The sequence below is a fragment of the Oxyura jamaicensis genome, chromosome 12, assembly GCF_011077185.1.
Source record: "Oxyura jamaicensis isolate SHBP4307 breed ruddy duck chromosome 12, BPBGC_Ojam_1.0, whole genome shotgun sequence".
Taxonomy (NCBI): Eukaryota; Metazoa; Chordata; class Aves; order Anseriformes; family Anatidae; genus Oxyura; species Oxyura jamaicensis.
Window position 1 is genome coordinate 5,056,690 of NC_048904.1, and position 23,597 is coordinate 5,080,286.

Consider the following 23,597-nt stretch of genomic DNA (forward strand, 5'->3'; position numbering starts at 1 on the left):
TTCCTTTCCTTTCCTTTCCTTTCCTTTCCTTTCCTTTCCTTTCCTTTTTTTCTTTTTTCTTTCCTTTTTCCTGCTTTTGTTATTTTTTTTATATTAGAGCTTTTGACAGCTAGATATCAGATAGCAACTAACTTACAGCAAATAGAGAGAAGGCTTCTGGTTATTACCCTTTTGGTTATAAGTCACCAGTTCTCAAAATCTTGAAAAGGTTGTGGCTAGCCAGGACTAGGATAAAAAATGTAATTACACAGGTGTTGCACAGTGTGACCTTACTGAGCAGAAAGATGTGTGAAATGTTGGTACTGAATCAGCTGAATTCAGGTTCTGGCTAAAATTCTTAATGCAAGATCCCATAGCGTCCTATCTGTACTAGCTAATCTAAGTCTAACTCACATTTTCCTCACCCAGTTCTTATCTGAGGAATAATTTTCAAGTACTCCCCAGCGTTCCAGTTGACTTTTTCAGAGAATCTTCTTGCTGTTTCTCATTTTATGGAACGTGTTCTGATGAGCAGGTGCTGCGCTGCCTTTTGGAAGTGGCCACGTTGCAGAGGTTAAAGAAGGGCCACCCTCATTTGAACTCAATTGCTTGAGTGTAATTTTGCACAGCACTCAGCCAATTTTTTATCAAGAGATCTTGGAGTCTTTGGGGTAAAACATGCTATTATGATCATAATTTGCTATTAATTATCTGTTGATTAAAACAAGCAGGAATGTATGTGACTACTGAAATTACCCATATCCACCTTTTCATGGGGTCAAAGCACACAGAAAACTTTATATCATTTCAACAAACCTGGGTTTGATTTGAAAATACTTCAATGTTACAATTTAACTTGTGCTCCTTATGCCTTATTCAAGAATGAAGTGGAGAAGCTGTGAAAACAGAAAGGTCTTGCTGCTGTTGCTCAGTAAGTGGCTGTCCAAGCTGCAATGCATTTCTGGCCTGCCAAATCAATAGTCCGTTTGCAAGATGCTTGAGTGCAAACCACAATACAGAAACTGATCAGCATCACCACAACTGTGACAGGAAGGCACAGAGCAACCCGATGTAATGGAGGAAAGGACTTAGCTGCTTTTTAAATCTGGTTGGTCAAACTTCCCTAGGTAGTACTATGGAGACTGCTGCCTTGAAGTATCTCTGCCACCAGCAACCTCAGCGCTGTGAGTGTTGGCTTTGAAGGACCAGACAGCTTCTGCAGGCTTAGACAGTTTAGTTCCCCAAAGTACCCTGAACTCAGTGGGAAAAAACTTTCTCATTGACTTTGATGATGGTCTTTGGAGCAGGTCCCTGATAATAATTACATTGGAGCCTAGCCATAGTGATTGCTATTAGAGCTAGGATTTGGCCTTGACAGATGATGATAAATAATCTAATGATTATTATAGCACTTATTTTTGCATTTCTATAGCATTAAAAGGCATTCATAATGTTTCATTATATTTTTACATCACAAAGAAATAAAGTTGGCTTGAACTGTGTTTTAAAAAATAGCTTACATCTGTCTTGGCTCTCAAGACCAGTTGTTGGACTTTGATAACATCTGGAAGAGAAAGAAAACTATTGCATACAAGGACAGATACTAAGTATAGCAGGGACAAAAAGATTTGAGTCTCTCATCACAGCATTCAAATAAAGGAGAAAAGAGACTATAGAAGCCTTGTATGGCTGAGGAAGTACCAAAAGCCAGTTTCATCAGGGACAATAGATGTGAAGATGGCGGCAGTGCCAACATTTCCTGTCATCCAAAAAAGTTTTCAAAATCTTTTTCTTTACCACACTGTGCTTCAAACCATCAGGGATCCTACCATTAAGACTGATCTTTAGAGTTCATTGATAACAGCTAAACAGAGATTGTTTAAAAATTGCAATTAACATCATTTTCATACTGCAAACCATGTCAAATTCATCTGAGAGGAGCCATGATTTTTTATTTTTATTTTTTACCCCATTCCTGAGCAATGTACTGGGTGCTTTCCTGGAAAGAACAGTACCTTGCTGTCTAAGAAAACATCTCTTCACAGAGAAACCCATTGTCTCACACAGCCTAGCACATGGTGATATTTCATATGACTCCTGTGCTACTTTGCAGCAACAGCACAAATCCCAGGACAATATGGCAGTTCACAGACTGCATGGGTGGAGTACAGTGGGAACTCGCTCCCCTACTCTACGGGAAGAAAAAAACAGTTCCTCAGGGCTTTTTCACATCTAAACTGCTACTTAAGTTATTAGTCAAGAACACCAAGGAACTAGTGAGACCTTACACATTACTTCTCAGTAGAGGCATGCAAAACACATTGCTTGAAATATGTGGATTTCTGATTGCTGGCCACTTGTGCAAGGACTTCAGATTTTGAGGTTTCAGATTTTGAGAATTTGAGAAATCCGGAGGACTTTGTACTCAATTCATTGATCACTGCACTCTTGAGGTGATTTTATTTTATTTTATTTTATTTTATTTTTTTTGGGGGGGGGAATGTGCTTAGAAATGCACTAGGTCAATTGAATGAGTTCTTTTATACTGCTTAATTGAATCTCATTAGCATGTTTCTCCTGTTTGTGCAACTGACATCTCGCTGTGTTGAAGCAGTGTGAGTTGTTGAGCAGAATCTTAAGCTCCGTGTGTATACTGCTTGGTTTGAAAGAGGCTTGGTTTCTTATTAATACAGAGGGGAATCAGGCTCTGTAAAGATGACTGTATAAGCACAATATCCATCCTTCTCACACCCTTGAACAGGCTTAGAAAGGTCCAATAACAAAGTAGCACCATTACAGTTTCCCTCTGGCAATAAGTATGTTCTTCCCTAGGAGAAGAACTTCTTACACTTCTTATACTTCTGCGTACCCAAGCCCTCATTTCTTCATAGTGTTCCTTAAAGACAAAGGTAGTGTCTGACCAATACATCAGTATTACCTGACTAGTCTGCCTTCAGATTTTATACCTCAAGAAGTTAGACATCAATACATAAAAAGAAAGTCACCTGGAGAATCTGGATTCTCAACAGCCGCTTGTTTCAGTGGCTGCTTTGTAGTTTTAAAGCATGTCCATTTAAATTACCTAGAAGATTCTGCTCTCACTTCTAAATCGATTTGGCTCTTTCCTCAGTCTCCATACCTAATGCAATGAACATCAAAAGGCAACTAGTCCCCTTGGAGCAACACCAGCCTATGGCTACGACAGTGCTGGAACTGTGCCATGGGAGGTGCTGTGGTTCAGATAAAGCAAAACTAGAGTCTGGCTGTTGTGGCACAAGTATTCTTGTTGTTCCTTTCACAAGAGTAAGAAAGAACGTTAAGCCCCAGTGTCCTGGCCATATTCCAGCCTGCGTAATTACATTCTGCCTGCCCTATATTTCCCCTGCAGCTGTAATTGTTCCTCATTTCCTACCCAAAGAGTTGTGCGGAATTGCTCCATGCTGTTGAAAATTGCCTCGTTTCACTCTCCAGGGTGGGCAGCCTTAGTGTAGCGGGTAAGGTAATCCAACTCGACAGTGTCTCTGCGTTGTAGAATGCGGATGAAGAATGGTAGAGACATATGTGTAAACGTAAGTAAATACCCAGGGCTTGGGTGCTTTTCTCTGAGGAAAGCCTTGTGAGTAAAGCATGAGTGGAAAGATTGGCAATCTCCATTGATCCCAGTTTGTAGGGTGGAAATGCCACAGCAAAAGTCACGAGTAAGCGAGGCTCACATTCCACTGGCACTTACAAAGTTTCTGCTTGATTTGTAGAAAATGTTAGCTATGGGTTTGGGTTTTTTTCCTCCCTTGTGTGATCTCTGTGTAAGGAAGTCCCATAAAGTAGGGCTATAGAAAGCACAACAAGATAAGAGCAGATACTTGCCACTTCATGCAGCTTACGAGAACAGCTGTCCAGTTAACATGACTTTGAATGTAAGATTTAATTTATGTGAGACAGATCCACAAGGGAGGAAGAGACTTCAGCAGCTGGAAAAGTATTTTGATTGCATTCTGATTAATTTCCCGGGGAGAGAGTAATATACTATCATTCTGGAAAAATGTACTCAAGAATTTTTTGTCCTCTTCTGAAGTTTTCAAAGCTGTATCTTTGAAAATACATAAAAGTTCTCCAGAATGAATTTCCAGTTGCAATTTATTTTGCCACCTAACTCCAACTCCAAGTTTGATATTTGTAGCCCGCTAACGAAACATTTTATAACTAGCCTAACTGTGGTGATGTTCTTTTCAATTGGCCATGGGTGCCTGATAAATAGGGTCCCTTTGCAAAAGCGTTTCTAAAGTCAATTTTAGCTGGCAGAATTTTAGCTGGAAGAAGGAAGAAATCAATTAAGCAGATTATTATTTATTTATTTTCTCTAGGAAAACAAGTAGACATTATTTATTCCTGTTTTGACTTGGGTTCTACTGATGATGATGGTGACTGCATGCTCCTATTAGCACAGTATTTCACTTACATCCATATAAATTTTCCCAGAAGACATTTCACATGTCAAAAAAAAGGGAAACCAAACTAAACACACACTGCACACAGTGCACACTCAGACGCATACACTTCCCAGTAAACGTTATTGTTGAAAGCACATTGGAAGACAGCACTGCTTTTCTTATGTGTGCTGAGAAAATCAAATTTTAAAAGTCTGTTTATAATTTCCTCATGGCCACAAGCTCCTATCTTGTAGCAGTGGCTGGTAAAGCAGCAGCAGTTTTGAAAAGGACACGTCTCTCCCCCCTGCTGCTTTGTCAGCCCAACGTGGGAACAAGCTAGTGGTATAAAAAGCATGTCCAGTACAGACATGAGAGTAATTTTTCTGAAGTGGCAGCCATATCTTATTTGAGGCTAAGAGTATTTTGACCAAGTTTTGTAAAAAGAAATGTGTGGGTCTGTGCCTGCGTAGACTTTTGGAACATGGCCCATCTGTTTGGCAGCTGTGTGACTGGCTTACACGTGCCCAGTAATTCTACCTGGTCCTTCTGGAAAGCACTGGTTCTTGTGCATGGGTGTGTGGCAGCAGTACAGGGCAGCTCTGACACACATTGCTAGTGCTAGGAAACAGCCTATGCCCACATGGATTTCTACATATCCTTCTAATGCGTGAGGAGTTCAGGATGGAGACAACTTGTATCTCCTTTCTCCAACAACCCTTGAAATCCCACTCAAAAAGTGTCCTCAAATCCCAGGCAAGGCATCTCGTTTGAGCAGAACCCATAAACACACCCAGCGAGCTGCAGGTATTTTTGTCAGTCTGTTTTGGTACAATGCTCTTTGCTAAACTTGGTAGACTTTTCCAGTCTGTTAGGAAAATGATGCAGCAGATCTTACTGTGCTTTCTCTCACTCTTTCTTCAATGAGTAAAGTACCTTTCAGTACTCACCAGTCTTTGTCTCCTGTAGACCGCCTAGAGGAGAGGTGTAGTCTCACAGTCGCGGAAAGGCCTCTGTCCTGCTTTCTCACAACCAGACAGTGGCTTCTCTTTGTCCTCCACGGAGACATGCACACAAACTCTTTAATTTTCTTACCCTTTGCAGGGTAGTCAGTACCATACAGCAGTCGCACAGCTGTAGCATCCTCTTAATCCACCAGGCTTCTATGAATGAATAAAGCTGTAAAGTCAACCTTGTTTAAGCAGTCTTAAAATGCTTCCAAGTTCATCCATAAACATTTTAAATATGTCCTCTGACCTCCCTTGTGTGCCCATGATACAACCACATCATCCTTGCCCACAAATGCCAAGCCACTTGTGTTACAGAGTTCCAACACTGTGCTACTAATGCTACAGATTCCTAGAAATTACGGTGTGCGTTTTTATCAGAGTGATGCTGGTTGACATTCCTCTCTCTTGCTATTAACAACCATATGTTCACTTGCCACTCTCTAAACTATGCTTGTACAATACCAAGGAAAATGCCTGAATATTTTTATTAATTGCCACACTGCAGGTTGGCCAGCTCTCTTGATCTTGTGGGCTACAACAGCACAGTTTTTACATAGCCATCAACCACATATAACATCCTAGATATCTCAAGGGCCATGTGGAAGGAGACTTCAAGAGAAGGTCACAGGTGAAATGTGACATTGCTTTCCAGCAGCCACAACTATCCATTGCTGCAAATCAGAAAAGAATTTATTTCTAGGAAATGCTGAGCAGCTGTGCTCTGAAAATCAATTTAGTCTTTTAAGTTGGAGACCCAAGATCACTTTGTTCTTTTGAAAAACTTTCCTGTGTTGTTTTTAGAAAGAGCAACAAAAAGTTGTAGGCAGTGTAACAAATGACTGTAGAGTATCCATTTACCTCTCTCTTGCAGGACATATTTGATGACTTCCACAAATTCAGATTCAATGTAGTTGTTAGAAATTATTTGAAGAATTTAAAGTGCAACTTATTAAAAGTCATTTATAGTAGGAAAATAGAAGTGTTGTGACCATAATAAGAGACTGCCAATGTGAAGATCATTTCTGTTTTGCTCTGAAAAGAACTGTTAAAATAAAGGTGAGTAAGAGATAAGTTGAAACCTAAGCTGATAACATAAGTTAGCTATTCATGTAAAGAAAAAGTATCATAACAAGAACATAGAAATATGCCTGAGATTCCAGACTGTTCTCAGGTGTTGATGGGATGGCTTAAAATTTTCATATGAGACCAGTTTGTTGGAAGATTGATAACTGAGGTAGAACAATGTGGTTCTGTTTTTGAAAGTCAAATAATTTAGGACTGATCCTATCCTCAGATGGTACATGGTACATTTTATCTGTAATTGTGTGTACCCTTTTAGAGTGGGTAGGAAAATACAATAGTCTTGTGACTCCAAAAGATCTTGTAACTGCAATTACATCATTGGAAGGATGAGTGAAGGGAGAGAAGATAGCAAAGCGGTTTATGCTGACACCTGCTTGCTTCATGTGGCAGCACAGAAAAGATTCAAACTAAACATAAATTATATTACATATAACCTATCTGGCTTCCGCTGTCTGGTGATGGTTGGAGTTCAGAAGCATTTTAGCTCCTTTAAAATCTTTTTGGTTTGATGTGATCTTAATTTTCTAGTGACTGTTTGCTTTCCTCTTCATCGGTCATAAAAACAAGACTTGGCAAGTGCAAATGCTCTCTGATAAGATTAAGTGCTCCTCTCGGTTATTGTCTGGAGAACTTTATTAACACTTTCTAAAAAGACTGTTTGGTGTATTTCTCATGGATGATGTCAAATGCCAGCTGTCAAGATGTCTAGTCCCATAACATACTAATGATTAATCCTATTCAGCCTCCTCTAAAATCAAACAAATGAGTCAGTCTCCCCTTTTCCAGAGGCTAACCTAGGAACTTTACTTTTAGTTTCTGCCAGGATCAACAGGCTAAAGTAGTACTTTTCTTTTATGCTTTGGACAATGGTATTTCACAGAGCACAAGTATTAAATACATTTCTACTGTAGTGTTCATAAGACTTTTGGCATTGACTTCAGAGTGGCAGCATTAGGCAAAGAACATCACTCAGATTGTATTAGTGGCTACAGTATTCAGAGTCATAGATTCATTAAGGTTGGAAAAGACCTGCAAGATCGTCTTGTCCAACCTTCCCCCTACCATGAATATTACCCAATAAGCCACATCCCTAAGTACCACATCTAACCTGCTGCCCAGAGCCACAATTCACAGTCCTGACCTAGGTTTGTCATTCTAAACTGTTGCTAGCAGCTGTCTTAATTTTACTTCCAGGCTTAGAAGAAGTCATCACATAAGACAGCACATGAGCTTTTTGTTGTTGTTCAGAAGGGCACACTTTTCAATGTGAGCATTATTGTGTGGTAAATAATGTCTGTCAAGACATAGGTGATGGCAGTTTCTTAAAAAAATGTAGCAAGATTCATAATCTCATTTGTAAGAGGTGTCAGTGAAGGAGCTTTTATTCAATTCTTAGTGCTTCTTACATTTTTAACTTGAGCTCTGGACATGGAGGTGAGAGATGTAAGTACCCTGGAAACATTTGCAAATGTCAGCAATTAGTGACAGGCAGTTAATATTTCTACTCATGATTTGAGCTTTCTCTTGTGTACTAGACTATTTGAAGTGTCAAATGGAATTCATGATAGGAAAATCAAAGGAGAATTTTCATATATATATATATATATATATATATATTCTGGAAAATATCCTCAGTTCACCTCAGATTAAGTAATCATTTGAGCATTAGTGAAACCTTAACTATTTGATGAAAGAAAGCAGAGAGCAGAGGCTTTTAGATAGGGTTGCTGAGTGCCCCTCCCTAGGGAAAACTGTCCTGCAGCTAGTTCCATCCAACACCACCATCTGTGGCAAGGAATGGCAGCCTCCACTGAGTGAGTTAGTGAAATCACATTTCAAATAAGGTTTCCACAAATATCCTGCTGTTCCTATTGCTGTTAAGTAGCAGCTGCAATTTTAATACTCTGCTTTAACTTCCTTTATTTTGCCATCATATGAATTAACTGTCTTTAGATAAGAAATTTGGAACTGGACCTACTTAATTCTATTTCCCCTTCTCTGCCCTCAGCAGCTGCATGCATAAATGCACTCATGAAGGAATTGTGATGGGAAAATAAATGTAGTAAGGTGGTAGTTTCAAAGAAGCATCATCGAGGTTGATAGTGTTTTTCCTGGATGTCAGAAGCTTGTGAATTCCTCTCCAGGTGCTGACAGGTAAGAAATGTTTTAAGCAAAGTACATGGCTGGAACAGTAGACTGCAAGAACAGTACCGGGGGGGAGGGAGAGAGGGGTGGAGGGGGGAAATGTAGCCTCAGTGTGACCCATCTGAGGGTTATAAGCAAAAGCACAGGAACCTTAAAATACTTAGAATTACCATAGTAAGAAAATATCATGTGGAGGAGGACATCTAGAATCACAAGACGTAATAATAAAGAGCTATTATATAGTACTGACAGTCACTGTCATTTGAAGCAATAGCAATCATAAGCTTATAACTAAAGATGTTTTACAAATGCAAAAGTTATGTCTGTATTTGTTGTACATTCTGTATTACACCTCTAGAGATGCCTTGGAAGCTGTCCTGACAATTGCACTTGGACAATATTCCTGAAGCAAAAGAGAAATGCCCAAGAGCATGCAAGTACTTACCCATTCAGGAGGATGGTGTCCTGATTACACAGAGTATTAGAAATGATGCTCCTTATTCAGATGCTTCAGCATTGCATGACTTCCCTTGAGGGATCATTCCCTAGTTAGCATCTCCTGGAAGAAATGTAAAGCTATACAATTAGATAACGCAAACAGGTTAGAGAATTACAGTTTCTAATTGTAGTGTCTCTTGCAGAACTGGTGAAGGCATTCTGCTTCAGGTTTGGTGAGATATGTGAGACAGTTTTCCAATAAAATAAGTTCCAAATGCTGAAATCAAAATTGGAATTTTTCAAAGCTGTCTAGGAAGACCAGTTGGCCACCTACTATTCACATTAATGGATTTTTTTAATTATATTTATATTTTTTATTTTTTAAAGCAGATTATGTAATTTTCTACCTTGAAAGTTTCAACTGGAGTACATCACACGGATAAGAAAGCTAGTGGTGCTTCATCCGTCCCTTTGTATGTAGGATCGAATGCCTAATAGTGATCTGTCATTTGAAATCCATTACAAAATCCCATTTTATATCTAAATACCAAGTTAGCACTCAATTATATGGTCTGAAACTCTTTGAGAAAGGAGAGCCCTTCCTTTATTTCAAGCAAGGCAAGTTAGGGGACTTTTTGTCTAAAAAAAGTATGAAACATTCCCTAAACTCAATGTTTTTGAGCTGCCAGTCTAAATGACTTAGTTTCTCTCCATTACCAAGAGAGCCATGCAAGTAAAATGCAAATTGTGTACATTCCAGCAAGGTATCAAGACTACCTGGAGTCCTTAACACCCTGTGCATAGGGCCAGTCTCAGCAGCCCTTCGGGCCCCAAAATGCTCATCACGGGCACTGAGGGTACTGAACATGAATCTGTATTGAGCTTAGGCTCTAAGATAATCTCTAAGATAGGTGATGAGTAACGATGGGTAGTAAAATGCAGAATTAGTGGAAATCTTACCTGTTCCAATGGGATGTTCATAGCAGTCAAAGTTGCTTTAATGTTATTCTTGTGAATTGCTTCTTTGGGAGCTGTTGCTCCCCTACCCTCCCAAATTAGCTCTCCAGGAAAACGTACTGCCATGTTATTAGAAGTTTAGAGACGTATTCAGATACTCAGATTGTTTAGCTGTTGGGACACAGAAGTATTGGAGAGACTGGAAGATATGAAAGCATGTTACTTGAAAATAAGCAGTGGGTTGTGCTTTGTGCTTTCTTCTTTTCCTAATTGTTTAGGAAAAAGGAGTAAATCTAGCAGCATGTGTAGCAGACTCAAGTTGGAGAATACTATCAAGGCAGAAACAATCAAGGTGTGCTTGAGGTATCTAGGAAGCTGTCAGCATGGGTGCCAGAAACCATGCCTTATCTTTCCTGCCACTGCCATCCATGCCTGCTAGATTAGGATAAATGAGGTAAATGCCAACAGGAGCTTATGCCTTTGTTTGCTGTGCAAGCATACAATCGGTACATTAATCGGATGCAGGGCCTCACCATACCCAGCAGAGGAGAGGGAAGGATGCTTGAGAAAATGAGAAGGATGATAGAATTATTAGTCATACCATCCCTGAAATACCAAATGTTAAACCAGGCATAAGCCATATCAGATGAAGCTGCCTATTACTTTAGAGATACCAGACATCACTACTGAAATAAAGATACCTGATTTTAACTGTTTTATTCAAGTAGAGAGGCTCAATTTATGCACAGGAGGACCTTGAGACACTGATGAGACAGCTCATGAACTGCTCATTTGTTTGTCCAGGTCTTTTAAAGGGATCCTAGAATCAGTAACATAAGCTCTGGGGGTTATAACCATGCTTAAAACAAGTTAGAAAACAAAATTCTGCTGTTTGAACATTCATCTAACTGTCCCCTTGTATGTAGGGGACTAACAAGAAGATTTTTTTTTTCCTGCTTTAAATGGAAAGTAAAGTAGAATATTTATAGAAGAATAAAAACCTTGAAATCTAATCACAATATCATTAATGTAAATTTTGATAACTGAAGAAATGTGTTTTAAAACGCACCATGTGTCATGTAGAAGTTTGCTTTCATGATCATCTCTATAGAAGAAAAAGTTAGACTATACTTTTCAGTGACTGTGCTCAAAGAAGTGCAAGTGCTTTTTCTCCAATGACAAATATTTCATGTTGGTTAATTCCATTTAAAAAACAGTTTGTGTGGCAGTGCTTTTACAGCAAGTGATGATCTTCAAAGATATGCCCTTGCTGAAGGGAAGGTGAAAGTGTGGTTTAACTAAATTTGTAATCTAATTTTAAGAGATTTGCATTCAAATTTACATAAGTTAGTTTTTAAAGTCTGCTTCCTTGGTCAAACTGTTTACATTATAAGTACAGCGTATAATAATAATGGTACAGTTGGAAAGCCCATGTACTGGTCAGCAATGGGGCATATTAGATAAGATCAGGATGACCTAGGTGGGTAGTTCTGACAGTGTAGCATGCTGAATTATCAGCTAAAATTCATGAAATTTCACACTTTGCGTAAAGTCTAATTTGGTTATACATACACTTGAGACAGGAAAAAAAAAGTAAAAAAAAAAGAATTATTCTGGGAGTTATTGAAAAACACCTGAAAAAAGGGTGGTCACTGGTCTCAGACAGCACAGGTTCACAAGAGGAAGGTACTGTTTAACCAACTAAATTTCCTTTTACATCGCCCATCTAGTTGACCAAGGGAAGCCAGTTGTAGTCTTCTACATTTCAGCAAGCTTTCAATACTGTTTCTCGCAGTATCACCCTGGATGAAATGTCCAGAGTACAGCCAGACAAATACACAACATGACGGGGGAACAACTGGCTGATAGGTCAGGTTCAGAGGGCTATAGTAAATGGGGTTGCATCAGGCTGGCGGACAGTCATCAGTGGGGTTCCCCAGGGCTCCATTGGACGGCCACTTCTCTTCAGTGTTTTCATAAATTACTTGAATGAAGGACTACTAAGTAAATTTGCATACAACACTCAATTGGGAGGAGCGGTTGACTCCATTGGGGGCAGAGAGGCCTTGCAGAGAGATCTGGACAAATCAGAAGGCTGGGCAATCACCAAGCACATGAAGTTCATCAAGTGTTGGATGCTGTACCTGGAAAGGGGCAACCGAAGCTATGCATATAGCCAGGGGATGAGAGGCTGGAGAGCAGCCCTGAAGAAACAGATCCAAAACTTTTGGTCGATGGCAAGCTGAATATGAGTCAGCAGCACAAAAGGCCAACCATACCCTGAGGTGCATCAGGCACAGCACTGCTAGCCACTCAAGGGAGGGGATAGTCCTGCTCTGCTCTGGTGCAGCCTCACCTCAAGCACTACGTGCAGTTTTGGGTGCCACAGTGTAAGAAGGACAGGAATTTCTTTAATCAGACAAGATTTATTTATTTATTTATTTTCCCTGATATGCCAATATCAAAGCAGCCAAGCACAACTCTAGAAGGTACAATTTTACTATGAAATGCCTTGGGGCACAGATGTGGTTTTAATATCTACTATTTGATGAAAAACACCTAGTCTTAATTTTCTCCTGGTTAGCATGAGAGAAAACTGTTCTAAATAGTAGATTGATTGGAAATATTTTTCAACGGAACCAATAAGCTCTCTCCTGAGCTTATTTTCTTTTCCAGGTCTAGCCTCACGCTGTCAGTATTGTCCTATTATTGTTCATCAGGAAGATGCAAAATTATGTTTTTATATGAAAATTATCTTACAATTTCCATATGCGATCTATATTGACAAATGATGAACAACTTCCTGCCAACATAAGGTTATTTTTAGAATTATTTGATACTGTTTGGAACGAGCAGAAGGAGGTGATTGAACTAGAGTAACTGATCTGTTGATTTTGCCTCTGCTGATGTCCCTGGTATACCTAAGGTACCATAACCGGGGCTGGTCAGCAGGGGGAAACAGACCAAGGCCTATGATTACAAACTTCTGTGAGAGCACAGGCTCGGCTCCGAGGGCCATCCTATCAGCAGCCAAAGCTTCTTCGCATTTAGTATTTCCACACAACCTCTGGCTTTCTGTTTGGGAGAGTAACAGGGCTGCTATCAGCTCTGGCTCTCCTTCCATCTCATGTTGAATGGAGAGTTGAGAATATAATAGCAAGAAGACATTTATATCATATCTCTCCCTGTTTATCCATACCAGCTGGTCAGGGGAGAAGAGGAAGGGATATGAGGAGTTACTCCATGTAACAGGTAACTACGCTTAACTGGGAGTCTCTTCTGCCTCTTCTGGGGAGGTCTGCCTCTCGCAAAAGGCCCTAGCTACTAGGATGAGTAAGTGTAGCAGCTCTATGGAGTTCAGCCACAGGGACATGCATTTCCATTAAAATTTATCCGAATATTTAGCTTTGATCCAGTACTGCAACCTTTCATTCAGGAGACTCAGCCTCACCAAAGTGATTTGTCTCTGGCTCAGATGGACAGCAGCAGCGTGGAAGGGTTTGATGTCTGAAGATGAGAGGTGACTGCTGCTAGTGTGGGAGCAAAAAAAACACAAAGCCAGGAAGAACAAGCAGATATTAACAGAGATTCCCTGCTAACTCTGTGTAGAAGATCAGGAAAAATGAATGTAGACCTTTCTAAAGTTTAGAGAGCTCCATCAGAAACTGGGAAGTGCCATTAGATATATATATTTATAAATACATATATAAATGTGTAGTCACAAAACCTTAAATACGACAAGAACTGCCCCAAAGCATGCCCTTCACCTTTGGGAGCATGCAAATGACAGAAGAGGAAAGGAAATGCCTATTTACATGTGCATTGCAGTTCATAGCAACATACCTCAGTAAAAAGGCCTCGTGCTAAAAGTACTCATTCACTCATGCTGGATATTGCTCAAGAGAGAGGAAAAGACTTCCCTGTGATATACTGCAGCACTAACATTCTCTGATCACAGCTGGTGATTTGATTGTTCTCAAAGATTGTTCTCTTTAATTCAGCCATAGGTGGTTCTGTTGTTGACAAATTAGAAATTGCCACTTGACTCTTACAATATCATGTCCTAGCTATGTCCCGAGGCTGTGACTGCCATAGGATCTCAGACTATGCAATGCCTTTGCTGTATCTGTTTTTATTCTCCTTAGATCCATTTCCAGCTTGTTTAAGCTTCTTCCAAATGAAAGCTATCATCACATTTTACCAATGTTTATGTATTATTTTGGAACACTGATAATTTTTGCTAAATTGAATTGTTATACAGAATATGAAAGACTGTGCCTGCTGAAAAAGATAGTTTGACAAAATCAACCCACTTTTCTTGAATGATGTTTTGATGAAAGAAGTACTAACACTGTGGAAATGTCATTTTCGTACAGAAATATCCTTTTATTACTGTTTGTTGTAGCAGAAGAGGCCTAAACACATGAATAAGGCAAGGCATGCTGGGAGACAATATCTTTTATTAGACCAGATGATGCATCTGGAAAGGAGTCAAAGAATGTTGCTGTTTCAGACCTGAACCAGAAGCTGCATGCCCCCAAACCTGACTTGTTTACCAATAATAGCAGATGGTATAAAAAAATTTACTGCCTTTTCTTCCAAACCTTGCCTAGATTTTTATTTTGTAGTTTGCAATGACTTGCTGCTTTGAGTTCTTACTATTTTTTCTAGGGAAGGTAGAAGATAAGAGGCATTTTTTTAAAAGTCAAATTCAAAACGTGGTTTTCAGAATTTGAGGATTTTGTTCTATTAAGAAATATAGCCAAAGAATTTGAAATCTCATTATCCTTCAGAACATAAATTGTAATTCATTCTCCTTTCACATCATTACCTGATGTCTTAGCGACAGGATTTCTAAGACCATCTTTGATTCATATTTAGTGGAACTAGGTCCAGTAAAGGCTGCTAAGAGTCTAGTCTGTAGATAACAGTATTAGCTCTGTTAAAAGAGCTGAGTCCAACAGCAGGGAGATGGAATGACCCTCACACACCTAGAAGAAATGTTTTACTTGGGGAAATCAGTGGTCCTGGAGGAATGGTAGGAAAAGCAGAGTGGACAGTTAGGCCATACAGTCTGTTAATCCCAAGGTACCAGGTAAGATCTTTGAATATAGAGAGCCAAGTTGGTCTGTAAAGTTATTCTCCTAACAGCAGTATTACACAGTCAGCTTGACCCTTTGAAGCAGAACATGAAGATGGAAGAAAGTAATATGTAGTAGACCTGTTTAGTTCAGCAACACTTTCTTAAACTTTGCACTTAATGAGAGAGTTCACTGATGTTCTGTTGTGTAACAGAGCTGTAACGCAGTACTGGGATGTTGCCTTTGAAATAAGAAATGCTGCATGGTAATGAAACGATACTTTTGCCATAGTAGGGGACTGTTTATGTAAAGGGGGGATGAGAGGGACCCTATTTGCTTAATGGTAGGGTGCTGCTTGTGTAGTGATACGACTGTTTTGATAGTGGAGGAGGCTGCAAAGCGCTGGTAAGATTCAAGAAACTCCAGCTGCTAAATGACTTTGTTTTTGTTCTCATTCTTTTTACTGAGACATGGAGTGAGAAGGTCTAACCTTTTGTTCCAGTTGCATTTTTTACATTTTATGTTGTTTTGTAGTATGTTTAACAAACTGCTGGCATCTGGAGTCACAGCAGTCCTTGGCCCTGAAGCACTGTTTCCATTACCGCTTAGACCCCCTCTTTGCCTTTTTATTTGCACAATAATAAAACACCTTAATTCTGTATCTCTCCATGCAATAGCTTAGTCTCATGAAACCAATATCAGGATGTCCTATGCAGTCTTCTGGTCCTTTAATTTATTCTGCCATAAGCATAACTGATTGACAAGACATTTATGATAATATTTTACTATTATCAGCAGGTTTCTCCCTCCTCAAGGACTTAATTCAGAAGTTACTTTGATATATATAGAATCATAGAATGGTTTGAGTTGGAAGGAAGCTTTAAAGATCCTCTAGTCCCAGCCATAGACAGGTATACCTTCCACTTGATCAGGCTGCCAGATGGACAGATGAAACCCTCATAATAGATTTATATTTTGCCTATTTTGGTATGTTATCTTGGTCAGATCCCATTCCTTAGGCTCAATGCGGCTAAATGTTATAACCCTGTATTGTACAGACTGGGAAAAGGGGGCAATGAGGAATTAAAAATGCATGGCAAAATCTACAGCAGATTCCCTGTCTTCATTCTTATTCAGGACCATTTTTCTTTCCCGATTACATGAGGACATGTTTGAGTTCTCTCTGGATAGAAAAGGCAGAATCTCCACATTCTTACAGGAGTTCTCCAGCAAATGCAACATCAACCTTTTTTTGCTAAGTATGGTTTTAAAAAAAAACTTCTCACCCTTTAGAAATAACATTTTCACCTTAGATCTATGACTTTGGATTTTTAAGTAGCACAAAAGTTCAGTTTAAGGAGCCAACAAACTATGAATTTGCACAGGCTGAAGAAATTAAGTCACTGCAAACATAAAGACCAGGATCCTGGTAAAGAACATGAGGAGGAGTTGGAATTTAAGCATCTGTATGGGGGAGCAGCTGTGTTCTGGGCACAGCTGGGAAGGCAGGAGAATCATAGAATCATCCAGGTTGGAAAAGACCTTCAAGATCACTAAGTTCAACCATCAACCGGACCTACAGAGTCCCATCACTAAACCATGACCCTTAGTGACACACACACGTCTCCAATGCCTCAAGGAATCGGGACTGCATTGCTTCCTTGGGCAGCCTGTTCCAATGCTTCTCCATGTTCTCTGAGAAGAAATTCTTCTAACCTAAACCTCTCCTGGTGCAACTTGAGATCGTTTCTTTGTGTTTTACCCCTAGTCACCTGAGAAAAGACACTGACCAATTCCTTGCTGCAATCTCCTTTCAGGTAGTTGTAGAGATCGATTACAGTCTCCCTTTAGCTTCCTTTTCTCTAGACTAAACAACCCCAATTCCCTCAGCCAGTCCCCATAAGCCTTGTTTTCTACTCCCTTCACCAGCTTCGTTGCTCTTCTCTGCATGCATTCAAGTAACTCAGTGTCCTTGTAGTAAGGGGCCCCAAACTGAACACTGTATTCAAGGTGTGGTATCACCAGTGCCACATACAACGGGGACAATCTCCCTCCGTCCTGCTTGCCACACGCTTGCTGACACAGGCCAGGATGCCAAACCATCTGTCCCTAATCATACATCCCTGTTAGATGGCATATTATATATAGGGTCAGCTCTACACGAAACTATGGTGTCTCTGCCAAATTGTGAGGGAAATTACAACAGCCAGGGGCTGCCAGGGTGTGGGTATATTGCAGGGATCCCTGTATCCATGCACCAGAGAGTTTCTCACCCAGAGGGCAAGATCCCCTGGTTGTATGTGTGCTCATTTCTAAGCCTTAGACACATGCATACCTGCAGATCTGAGATCCAAAGGTCCTGAAGGGACTGTTTCCATGCACGGATCAGAACTTTTCCTCTATTTCCTCCTGAGCCCTCAGAACACCAAAGTAGATGATTCAAAGAGGAAAAAAGAGTACAACGATTCTGTTAGTTGCAATAATGTGTAATTCAGACTACTTGGGTTGTTTTCCTCTTCCCTGAAATGTCGTACACCCAGAAGGAGTGGGTCATTAGTATGAAGTGACTGACTTACACCTACCTGTTGGTTCTTTTGGAAGCAGTAAGTTTCTGCGCCCTTCACATTGGCATAAACTGATGCATGACATCTTTATCCCTTGGAGACAGAGCTAGAGTCAGATTTTAATAATAAAGCCATCATTTTGATTTCCCTCCATTCTACCAGCAAGAGCAAGTTTTAGATTTTGTTTGATTGGATTGGTAAATACAGGCAGGTTTTACAGCTCAAGGTAAATCGTATATGTTCTACACACAGGTCAGATATGCTGAAGTTAGACAATATAATTCTCCCAGATTGGAACCGGAGACGTGGGCAGGCAAAGTAAGCTAGAGCAAATGAAAGCAAAGATCAAATAGACCTCAAAGTAATCCACTCAACATTGCTAGCTAGTAACACTGAAGGTACAAGTCTCTTCAAAGGATAATCCACTGCTTGTGTTTCCCTAAAACAAAAACAAAAAACAACTCTTGCTGGTTTTTTGTTTGTTTTGTTTTGTTTTCATTTTCTGCTTCCCCCAGCTGCTTTTTGGAATAGTTCTGAATTCATTTTAGGCACTTGCAACACATTTCCCCAGGTGCACCTGCAGTTCCAGAATCTCTCACAGCTTTCTAGAGGCAACATTGTCTTACGGTGAATTCATCCTCTCCTCTACTACTATCATGTATTACTCCTGAGAGCTTTAGTATTTACTTTCTGTGAACAAGCACACATCACTAGAAAAAAATAAAAAAGCCAAAGCATTTTCACACATTACTTCCGGAAGAACAAGTGATACCATGCAGCTGCAACGATGATGTTGGCAGTTTGACCAGGGCATATCTGAGAAGAGATTTTTTATTTTTTTTTGTTAACTAGCAGACCACAAAATAATAAGAATCAGCTCATGAAATCCAAAATTGGACGGGAGATTATCACAACATTCCCTCTGGTCCAATAAATGTAATAGAATTTACAGCGTAATAGAATCAATGACAAGAACATAACTCAGTGCAGCAGGATTCTCACATTTGATTTGTGGAAAGAAAGATGTAAAAAAGTGTACCGACACCTAAGACTGAGAAATGGTGCTCTTTAATGTCCATTTCACTGGAAAACAGGGAGACTAAAATGATGCTTATTTTGTTTCATTAGATTTTTGAAAGCAGCATTAATTATTGAGGTTCACAAATCTCATTTTTGTTAGTAGAGGAATGTCTATAAATAAAAACAGAATTATTTTTCATGCTATTTCTTTTATTTTGTCATTGGGCTTTTGCCATTCTTTTTTTTTTTTTTTGGGGGCCCCCCCCCCCCCCGTCACCGTCTTTCACCTCCAGAATGAAATTAATGTGAGCAAAGGGCAGCTCATTGTCTTTTGGTCTTCATAAATCATACATAAATGCCTTTTTTTTTTTTCAGATCTGCTAGGGTTTCATGTACAGAATTTTATTCTTAGAACGATAGTGACAAAAATTAAACCATAAATTCAGCTGAAAAAACTCTCTGCCATTAGAGACTGTAATCTGAGTCCATTTTTGTGTCTATTGGTTCTGATCTATTCCACCATACAAATTGTTTAGACATGTACCTGGTCTCACACCTGATCGGTTGTGTATGCAGAAACAAAAAACAACCCGACAAAAGAAAACAAAGAAAACCAAGGCTGGAACAGCAGTCGTGACTTTACAAACAAAGAAACAACGACTGCAGAGCAAATTTTTCCCTAATTGTGTCATTATCATTTGTAAGTACTATGAAATTGTACCTTACAGCAATCACGTTTGGTTCCAGGTAAGTATTTTTTCCTGTATTTTTTGTGTGCGCGCGCGCTGGTGAATTACAAGCATTTTTGCTGCAATAATGACAGATGGCAAACAAATGAGGGATAAACTAACCTGCTAAATAATATGACATGAAATTTAGCATTTAAATTCCCATCTGGAAAGCTTCCACACTCAAATAGTCTTCCGGGGTTTGGGTGTGGATTTACTTGAAGTACTGCACATTTCTGGGTCTGTAATGTAATTTTAAGTCCCTGGCAATAGGCTGAGGCACACACATGACTGCTCAACTGATATCAAAACCTCGGGGACCACAGAAGGTAGCAATTACATACCCTCACAGGGTGCTCATTGCCTGGGGGGTTTAGACAGTATTATTGCAGAAAGCTGCATGGCACACTGCTTAATAGCCATTTCCTGAAAGCTATCAGCACTGATACTGTTATCATATTCTGATTTCAACTCTCCTTGAAATTTCATGACTTACTATTCCCTTTTCCTTTACTGTAAGCAATTTAGATATGCTTGAAAATAACACAAATCCGGGTTACTCTTCCCATAAAACCATTAAGTTCCGTGCTAATCTAATCAACATGTATATTGACATAAGCACTCTGCTCCTAATAGCTCCATGGAAATCATAAATAGCCAGCACGTCACCTGCCGAGTTATTCTGGGGTATACCAACAGTAACGTACAAAAATGATAGATCCGACTTTTTTTGAAGGAAATGCAAGTTATTTGTGAATATAGTGATACAATGTATTATCTCACAACCTCCAATTATCACTGCTAATATTCACAGCTCTGTATCTGTAGTTTTCAAACTTAAACTAATTTTATATATCAAGATTATATCTCATGATATGAATGTCACGTGCATGACACGTGCATGACAAATGTCACGTGCATTTCCTTTTGGTAATGGAAGACGTTCAGACTAATTTCTAAGTTTTTCATAACTATTTGGAAAAAAACACCAACCAGTATACTATTTAACACACACAAACATGCATGAACACCAATACACATAGAGAACATGTCAGTAATGCTTGGCTTAACCACATTTTCTCCCCCCTCTTTTTTTTTTTTTGTTGTTGTTGTTGTTGAAACAAAAAAAACAACGAGCACAGTGGACCAAAATCCATTTACTGTTATCCTCTAGCAAAAATCGCATATCCATTGGCACTCAACTTAGAAAAAATATGCTTTAATACCTGATATGTTTTAATTAGGTTGGACTTGGCATTGTATTTACATTTTGAATTTAATGTCAGACATTTGTATGTTGTTTAGGGTTGCTTTTTATATTGTCATATTTTGTACAAAATAATCAAAATTATTTTGCTATCATGTCTCTTTTAGGAAAATTATATCTATATTACCTTATAAACTCACAAAGTTTTTCAAAGTCATTTTTTTCTTTAGTTTCTGAACTTATATTTTTAATTGGATTAATATCAAAGATTTTACCATGAATATCACATTATCAGTCTGTATTACATAGATATACAAACGAAAATCACATTTTCGATATGGCAGTACCTTCAAGTAGGTATTTTAATATATATTTTCATCATACTTGGAAATTCTTGAAGGTGAGTCTCTCCTTAACGAAATTCTTCAAGGCCAGTCTCTCCTTAACGTTTCTGCAACATTACTGATGAGAATATTTCCCCTGTGGTCAATGATATGTGAAGGAAAGATCTGAGAGCCTGAGACCAGACTTTAGTCTCACATGCGATTGTCAGTGAAGAGAGACAATCATTTACACGATCACTTGCTAGATCACCAGGATTAATGAAGGATGTCAGGCTCCCAGCTCCTGGTTCTGATGCGTGTTTTTTACTAGTTTAAGGCTGCCTCAAATTATTCTGTTTATATATTTTTTTTCTTGTTTTACCTTTCATTCTCCCCCAGCTCCTCTTCCTCAGATGCAATTTCCCACAGAGCAGCTGGAGGAGGACACAGCTGTATTGTCTTTATGACGACAGAGAATTCCCTTGGGCCAAATCTTTCCCACATTGGCTATTGAGGCAAAGATTTGTCTTTAGGTTTCTTATTATATATCTGATTTGTAGATACCCAAACAAATAGAATATTCTCTCTGCAGAAGGATGTTTTAGTAAAATAAATAAAATCAGGATGATAGAGATGGTATACTTGGGGACTAACTGAAGATCACATTATAGAGTCCAAACCCCTGAGGACTATAACTGTAAAGTATACACCCACGAAGTATGAAAGTAAGTGGGGATTAATATGATTATCACTTTCTAGAGTCAGCTCCAATAATGCTAAAAGATTATTATGGTGCTAAACCACAGGCTAAATGGCCTACTTCACTTATCTATGAGACAAACCTCTTCCATAAATTTTCCCAGAGCTCCTATGAAGAATGACTCCGAGTCAGTTCATTGCTAGCTTCAACACTGTATTTGAAACCACTCTAACACACTGCATAGTGCCGGCTGAGTTCTGAGAGCCCTTGTTTATTCTCATAAGAAACAATTGTGGTTTTTAGATCCATTTCCAGAACTTAGCCCTGTTTTGATACTCATGAATTAACTAATGTGATTTAGATTCTTTCCTAGTTAAATCCATTGACATCAAGGAAATTATGTCAAGTTACAGCAGATGAGAGTTCTGCTCTGTTTAATCAGAAATTTGATAGATTGCTCTTTAAAGGTCAACATCTCTGTATGCAGGGAGACGGTTAAAAGCTCATGTACAACTTAGAATCTGGATGTCCAGGCATGGAATTCTCTTCTACCTATATCTGAATGGTTTGTCTATGCCTTTCTCTTCATCTATGCCTCTCTCTTTGAAGAGAAAGACTTGTTTCCTCCTAAAAATGAAGTGATCCAAATGGTGTAAGCAGAATACTGACTTGTTAAATAACTCAGTGACAAGTCCCCTCATCTACCTGCTTTGTTTCCCTTCCATTATTATAAGGGGAGATGAAGTGAAACTCAATTACTTAATCCACAGAGAATTTCTAGAGACTTTCCTTTTGACTAGACAGCTACTTAACACACATTCTATACTGAAATCAAAATAACATTGATTAACTATTTCTGTACTACACAGAGTAGATGCAATACTAGCTATTTTTGTATCATCATTTTCAGCTCTTTCAGTGGGTTTTGGGACTTCTAAACGTTACGTAAATCACATATTCATTAAAAAGAAAATCACAAATTCACCCAACAAGCCCACCATAGGAATAAAACTTATGAATTTAAAATCAGAGACTCGATAAATGCAAGTGAAGCTTTCTTTACTGTGGAAGTGGTAAGACTGCAAGCCAATGTGACCTCCAAAATATATAAACAAAAGTGGGCAGTTAACACTATTACAGAATAATAGTGTTTTCATCAATCAATTCTAAACATGGTACAATGCTTTTTTACCCCCTAAACAGCTCTGCCTGAAATGGGGTGGGAAACAAAGCGACCAGGATAGGTTTGGCAGTTACCTTGGTAGGACCAAGATGCTGCTACCTAGCCTAGATACATGAGCTGCCCAGCCAGATGAGGGAAACAATGCTTCCTGAGGGACGTGGTGGCTTCAGGCTGTGCATTCACAGGCTGGCTATAAACACTCTCTAAGAACAGAGGAGAATGTAGGTGTCCTCCTGTTTTCAGAGACATTTTTTTAATTATTATTACTAACTTGCACTAGCAAGGCATTTCAAAGTCTAATTACTTACTGTAACAAAGGTGCTTTTCACTAACTTTTAAGTTTGCCTCCTGCTATTCTCCTTGGTTGCTCCCTGTTTACATTAAGGAAATGCATATTTGTTCTCTCAATTTATTTCCATAATGTTAATGATTTTATTGGTTAATCATACTTCCTCTCCTCTGACCCTTTCCCTCCCCTTCACCCCCCAAGAATTTCCCAGCCCTTGTCTGTATGGCTTGCTCTTGCACAGAAGCCAAATCACATTTTTCACCATCCTTGTCCTTCTTTTTGGTGGTTATGGTTGGCTGTGTTAAATGGCATGAGTTTAACCATGACTTCCATGGACAAAGTAGTTTCACTTGAAGCCAATCCTTAACTCAATCTAGAGATACACGTGGCAAGAACGAGATGAAACCACAGTACTTCAGTATGCCTTCTGCAGGGCAAGATGGCAGAATTTGCTGACAGTGTCCCA

The 23,597-nt window shown here is 39.2% G+C and overlaps 1 long non-coding RNA gene across 6 annotated transcripts in view; it reads right to left on the reverse strand.

The window, feature by feature from the left end:
* Positions 1-308: 308 nt before the first annotated feature.
* Positions 309-23,597, reverse strand: part of LOC118173147 — a 46,384-nt gene continuing 23,095 nt past the window's right edge. The window contains exons 1-4 of one of the 6 annotated variants that reach the window (XR_004754043.1): positions 17,453-17,527; positions 10,040-10,207; positions 9,087-9,200; positions 309-1,543 (exon numbers count right to left, since the gene is read on the reverse strand). This is a non-coding gene — a long non-coding RNA (uncharacterized LOC118173147). Of the gene's footprint in view, positions 1,544-2,474; positions 6,456-7,498; positions 7,949-9,086; positions 9,201-10,039; positions 10,531-10,737; positions 10,839-17,452; positions 17,528-23,597 lie in introns of those variants that run through there. The other 5 variants (XR_004754039.1, XR_004754040.1, XR_004754038.1 and 2 more) reach the window with 5 other exon arrangements.